This window comes from Morus notabilis, unplaced genomic scaffold (genome assembly GCF_000414095.1).
Source record: "Morus notabilis unplaced genomic scaffold, ASM41409v2 Scaffold73, whole genome shotgun sequence".
In the NCBI taxonomy this organism is placed as follows: Eukaryota; Viridiplantae; Streptophyta; class Magnoliopsida; order Rosales; family Moraceae; genus Morus; species Morus notabilis.
The window spans coordinates 1,241,728-1,247,816 of record NW_010358777.1 but is presented as its reverse complement, the minus strand read 5'-3'; positions in this window follow the sequence as shown (position 1 = coordinate 1,247,816).

The window sequence follows — 6,089 nt, the reverse complement described above, 5'->3', positions numbered from 1 at the left end:
GAGACAGTGGCAGAATCGCAATTTTTGTCTGAACTAGATTAGGGTTTTTTTTGCCCAAATCAATTTTCCTCGAAAGTAAATGTCAAATTACTTCAAGTAATTTAAGGCTCATTTAAAAAGTATACTCAAACCATAATTCTTAATTCTGACGTTTCAAATTTAAATTTTTGAGAAAAAAAATATTGTAACATAATCAATGATTTGAGTTTGAGTATATAAAACAAACGAGTCCTTACTTACAGTAATAGTAAAAGCATCTCTAATACAATGTTATAATTGATGTGTCAATTGTAAATTGAGTGAAAAAAATACTCCCTAACGTAATGTTATTTATTATGGTAAAATTTGTCGTAACTCGCATGTTATATTTTGTGATAAATTTCTAATCAAGTATAACATATGACAAATGTGACACTTAATTCCTATTGGTTGATATGATTGTTTTTCATTCAATCATTACAACTTTTTCTTATTAAAATTATTTTAAAATTAAAATTTTAATGAGTATAACTTTTAAAACTTAATGATTATAAAAAAAATAGATTTAACACTTTAAATATTATTATGCATTGAAGCATAAATAAAAATAATATGTGTTATAACACATTTTAATGTCAAATATACAATTAGTATTAGCATTTGCATTGAGGTGGTTTAAGAATAACGTAGTATAAATCTGCACTTAACTTAATATTGAAGTTTAGTTCCAATTCTCCCATTTTCAAGTATAAAATAATTAATTTATTTTCTTTTTTGATATGTGTGTATATATATATATATATATATATATGCATATCAACTACTTTGGAAAGATTATAAGATAATCTCATCCGATACAAGCAATAATAACAATGGGAAAATACTAATGGCATTGATCATTATGAAAAAAAAAATAATGATGTTGTTTTTATATAGTTTTAAAGACTAATGGTATTGATTATTATGAAAAAAAAGAAAAAAATAACGATGTTTTTATATAGTTAATTCAAAATATCCTTATATTATTTTCATAATGATATTCTTTTAATGGGTTTTTACGGTGCAATCTTAATTTTTACTCTATAAGTCGAGTATATTTTTATCGTTAAATTAATTTTTTGACGATCATATCTGTAATAAGATTAGTTTTGTACGGTGCATTTTAAATTTTTAATATGAACTTATATAAATTTAACTGTTAAACAATTAATTCAAAATTAAAAATACAATGCTCCAACGGTAGAGCAAAAATGAGGGTTGCACCCTGCGAGCTCCCTTTTTATATAGTTTTCAACTACTAACTTTGTATGATTTTGGAGCGGAAGTAATTCTTGAGCCATCAGATTGACGCAAAATGGGTCATTATTTTGAACATTAAAACATGAGGGAATTACATCAATAATCACTCTTTTTTTTAAAAATCCTATTATTTATGCCATTGAAAAAATTTCATACCCTTTAATTTTTTATTATTTTCTCTCAATATTTCCCCGTCTCTCTCTCCATGACCTCTCTCTCTCTCTCTCTCTCTTGGCTCTCTCTATTTGCTCTCTGTCGCTGTGGAGTTCACCGTTGCCGTTGTCTCTATCGTGAACTACTTCTTTTTTGGCTGAACTCTATCCAAGCGTCGTTGTGCACTATTTCTTCTACGGCCAAACTCCGTCTAGATGCCTTCACGAACTACCTCGTCTCCATTGCCACCGTCCTTGGATCTGACATCAGAGAAGGAAAATCGCAATGAGGGAAGGTAGAGAAATAACAGTAGTGGGGAGAGAGATCTAGGGTTTAGAATGAAAAAGCGCTACGGAGGAGATGCTCGAAGGGTGGATTGTTGCGAGTCTATGGTTAAGAGTTTGGCGGCGAAAATTGAGGCAATGAGCAACAGGGTTTCCTGGGTTTTGTTTCTTTTGCAACGAAACGGTTCCTTCGATTAAAATTCAAAAAAAAAAAATTTGACTTAAATTATAACTTTATTTAAATTCATATTCTTTTATAAAATTTGAGTTTAAATTTTAATTTTAACTTGAGTTTTAATTTTAATTTAGATTAAAATTTGAGTTCAAGTTTCTTTTTTAACTCAAGTTCTTAAATTCAAACTCAAGTTAATGTATAATATTTTTTCTATTTTTAAAAACGTCATAAATTTTTTGTTTTAATTCTGATTGAAATGATTTTTTTCTATACATTCATAACGAAGAGACGAATAAAACATCACTCATATACCTTATTAAAATTTTTCATTCTCATTGAGTTTTTATTAAAATACTATTTAAATACAAATTCAAGTTTTGATCAATTTAAACACAAACTCAAGTTATAACTTCAACTCAAATTATAACTCAAATTCAACTCAAGATCTACACTCAAGTCACCATAACTCAAAAATGCAACCGAGCAAGCCCTAAAAAGTTTGAACTCGAGTTACAACTTTGTTCATGTTCATGTTTTTTTTTTTTTAAATATTTGAGTTTGAACTCAAGTTTGGGGCTAAACTCGAGTTTGGGGCTAAACTCGAGTTTGGGGTTAAACTCGAGTTCAAGTTTTTCATTCAACTCAAGTTCATAAACTCGAACTCAAGTTAATGAATAATATTTTTTTCTATTCTTAAAAATATCATAACTTTTTTATTTTTTCTAATTGAGATTATTTTTTTCTATGCATTCACAATGAAAAGACGAATAAAACCCCACACATATACTCTATTAAAATTTTTCATCACCATTGAATTTTTATTAAAATACTATATAATTACAAATTTAAGTTTTGATCCACCCAAACACAAACTCAAAAAGATTCTCAATTCCAATCATAACTCAAATGTACACATCCAAACACAAACTCAAGTTACAACTTTAACTCAAATTATAATTCAAACTCAACTCAAGATCATCACTCAAGTTACCTTAACTGAAAAATGCAAAAGAACAACCCAGTAGATCGTAGGCCATGTCATTTTTAATTTGACCTCATTTTTTAGTGAACTCATGGCCATTTGAGTATAATTTGAGTTGAAATTCTTATTTGAGTTTGTGTTTGGATGTACACATTATGAGTTATGGTTTGAATTGAGAATATATTTTAGTTTGTGTTTAGGTGGGTCAAAACTTAAATTTGTATTTGAATAGTATTTTAATAAAAACTCAATAGTGATGGAAAATTTTAATAGGGTATATGGGTTGGATTTTATTCGTCTTTTCGTTGTGAACGCATAGAAAAAAAAATCATCTCAATCGGAATTAAAACGAAAAAGTTATGGCGCTTTTAATAATAGAAAAAATATTGTTCATTAACTTGAGTTTGACTTTAGAAACTTGAGTTAAAGGGGGAACTTGAACTCAGATTTTAGCCCCAAACTCAAGTTAAAACTCAAATTTTACAAAAGAACATAAACTTAAATAAAGTTGTAATTTGAGTTTAAATTTTTTTTAAATTTGGGTGCATTTGAACAAGCCCTTAGATTTTCATTAATCGATGTTCTGATATATAGAAAACACATGCAGTTTTCTTATGTGTGTCTAGGTTTTTTTGGACTCGGTTTGAGTTTATGTGTATTTTTTTTTACTCTCGTTTTAAGGTTGATGTCCACTTTTGAGAATGTGATTTTTAAGGCACCATTCATTTCACGGATTCGAATTTAAAATTTGAGTTTTATTACAATAAAAAGCTCTCAGAAACAATCACATCTAACTTTTTGCTACAGTAAAAATCTCTTACATAAAGTCACATCTCAACTCGAATCAACGAACTTAATGAGATCTTTGACACGAGATTGACTTTGGGAGACCTAATTATTGTGGGAATATGACCTCCTAACCCCTATAAATAGCCTAGTAAGTCTCATTATTCATTAAATTACTTAAGAAACTTTTTATGGACTATTAGTATGGGTTTCTTTAGAGGAAAATTTTTGATTAAAACTTAAGATCAATTTTTCTTATGGTTCTCTTATTGTTGGAAGGAGTTTAAAATATCAATGGGAGATTGAACGACGTGCGCTCACTCGCACTCCGATTGTGAAAACAAGAATACCAAAGAAGATCAGTTGGTTGAGGCTCTTCCAATTACTATTTAGAATGTTTTGATCTGTCAGATGTGCGGTTTTCAAAATCTCTAGAGATATGATTTGGATCTTTGATGTATATGTTATATAGTATCATGAACATATTCTTTGTTGGCTTTGACATTAATTAAAAATTTTAAAATTATGCTGCACACTCGATGTTATTTTTTCAACACATGTAATCACCGTAAGTTGTTCCTAACCACCCATAGTCCCTTCGGGACCCGTTATGAGGTAGGAGTTCTATTACTCAATTTTTGTGAGTTCTTATTTAATTAATTGGGAAATTTTAGAAAATTTGTATATAATAGATTGTTATTATGATACGATATTTCTGGAATCAATAAATAGTGGGCCCGTCCTATAGTCTACAGCGTGGCCAAAATGATTTGACAGTTTTAGAAAAACAGAACTTGGAAAACGCATGGCTTGGTTATTTAGAACTAGATTCGTTAGTGCGCGCATGAGTGTTTAAAGGGCTAGCGTTTCCGTCCTTGGGCGTGATCCCTAAACCGTGAAGCAGCGGGAGAGGCGTTGGTGCTCTCTGAAGTGTGAGTCCCCACACAATGTACAATGGTTACATCATGGTGAGGATCTAAGACAGTGAGTCCTCTCACTCGATAACTCACGACACGACGCTTGAGTTGTCATACACGCCCTGCGGGGTTACTGATCGTCATCAGAGTGCGATTTTAATTACAGTGGGGAAGCTGACTATTTAACTGATTATATATGTATGCGAATATAAAATATCATTTATTATTGTTGTCGTGGGATAAAACGACTAACCATGCAGGTTTAATACGGTAAATTGATAAAATCAAAACGCAAGTAAAAGTTCTCCAACTGGGCATTTTATGCTCACTCCCCCTTTATTTTCACTTCTCAAGCGGAGTTCAGTCTGATGAGGAGTAAGACTACCAGCTGTACGTGGCGTGTCTGCCAAGGAGTAGAGTGCTATATGTGGCGTGCCGATACTAGCCTGTGTCTAAATATTACAATCAAATCGAAAACATACCGCCAAGGTACAATCCCCGACCCGCCGCTCCTCAACCGACAGTTCCAGAAATGTTCAATATGTAACAACTCGCCGCATGTTCCAAGCCTTTCAAGATGGCCGGAATGCTCCAAGGGGTCCAAATCCTACCCAGCATCGTGTGACGTTACTTGAAAGGTTTATGAAGCGAAAGCCTCCTACTTTTACTGGAAAGCCAAATCCTGTAGCCACCGAGCAGTGGTTGAAAAGTGTCAAAAAAAAAAAACTCCAAACTTTTGAAATTCTACAGGAGTAGAGAGTCAACTTTGCCACTTACCTGTTTGAGGGAAAAGCTGAGCAGTGGTTGGAAAGCCTTGGGCTCTAATCCCACTATGGAAGAGGACACTATTATCCGATCCCTAGAAAAGTGCCTCGATGGAAGTTCATTATTTTGCAATAATGGATTTCAGTGCCTCTGCTCCATTCTTGGAGAAGTTAATTGGGTCAGAAAGATATACAGTTGAGGAATGCGTTTTGTACGACTTCTCTAATGTTAAAAGTAGTAGTTTCATTTTCTCCCCAACCCCCCCTCTCTGTGTTGCTGCAATGATGTTTTCTTCTCTCCAGTAGAACTGTCGGCATGATCGAATGTGCTTGTGACTTCCAGTATCATCATTGCCTCCAAACTTTAGAAACCTACCAAAGATCTCTGAGACTTTCTTATAGTCCTGCAATCAAGTTCAAGTGTTGGACCTTTTTTGTTTTTTTTGTTTTTTTGTTTTTTTTTTTTTATAATTTGGGGTGGGAGGATTCACACTCGTCATTTTATGATAGAAGTTAAGCGTGGAATTATTGTTAGATTGTGCCTTCAATAATATGTTGGACTAAATTTTCTAGTCAATTAAATTGAATAGTCCTCAAATGCAATTGAAGAATAATTATTACATTTATTGTTGTCCCCAACCTCTTTATTGTGACTTTCTCAGAGATCGGACCGTGTCTAAAAGAAATATGAGATTCATTCCTGTGGGCCAATCCACATTACTCACATAATGGTGGTCATCCTTCCCATGA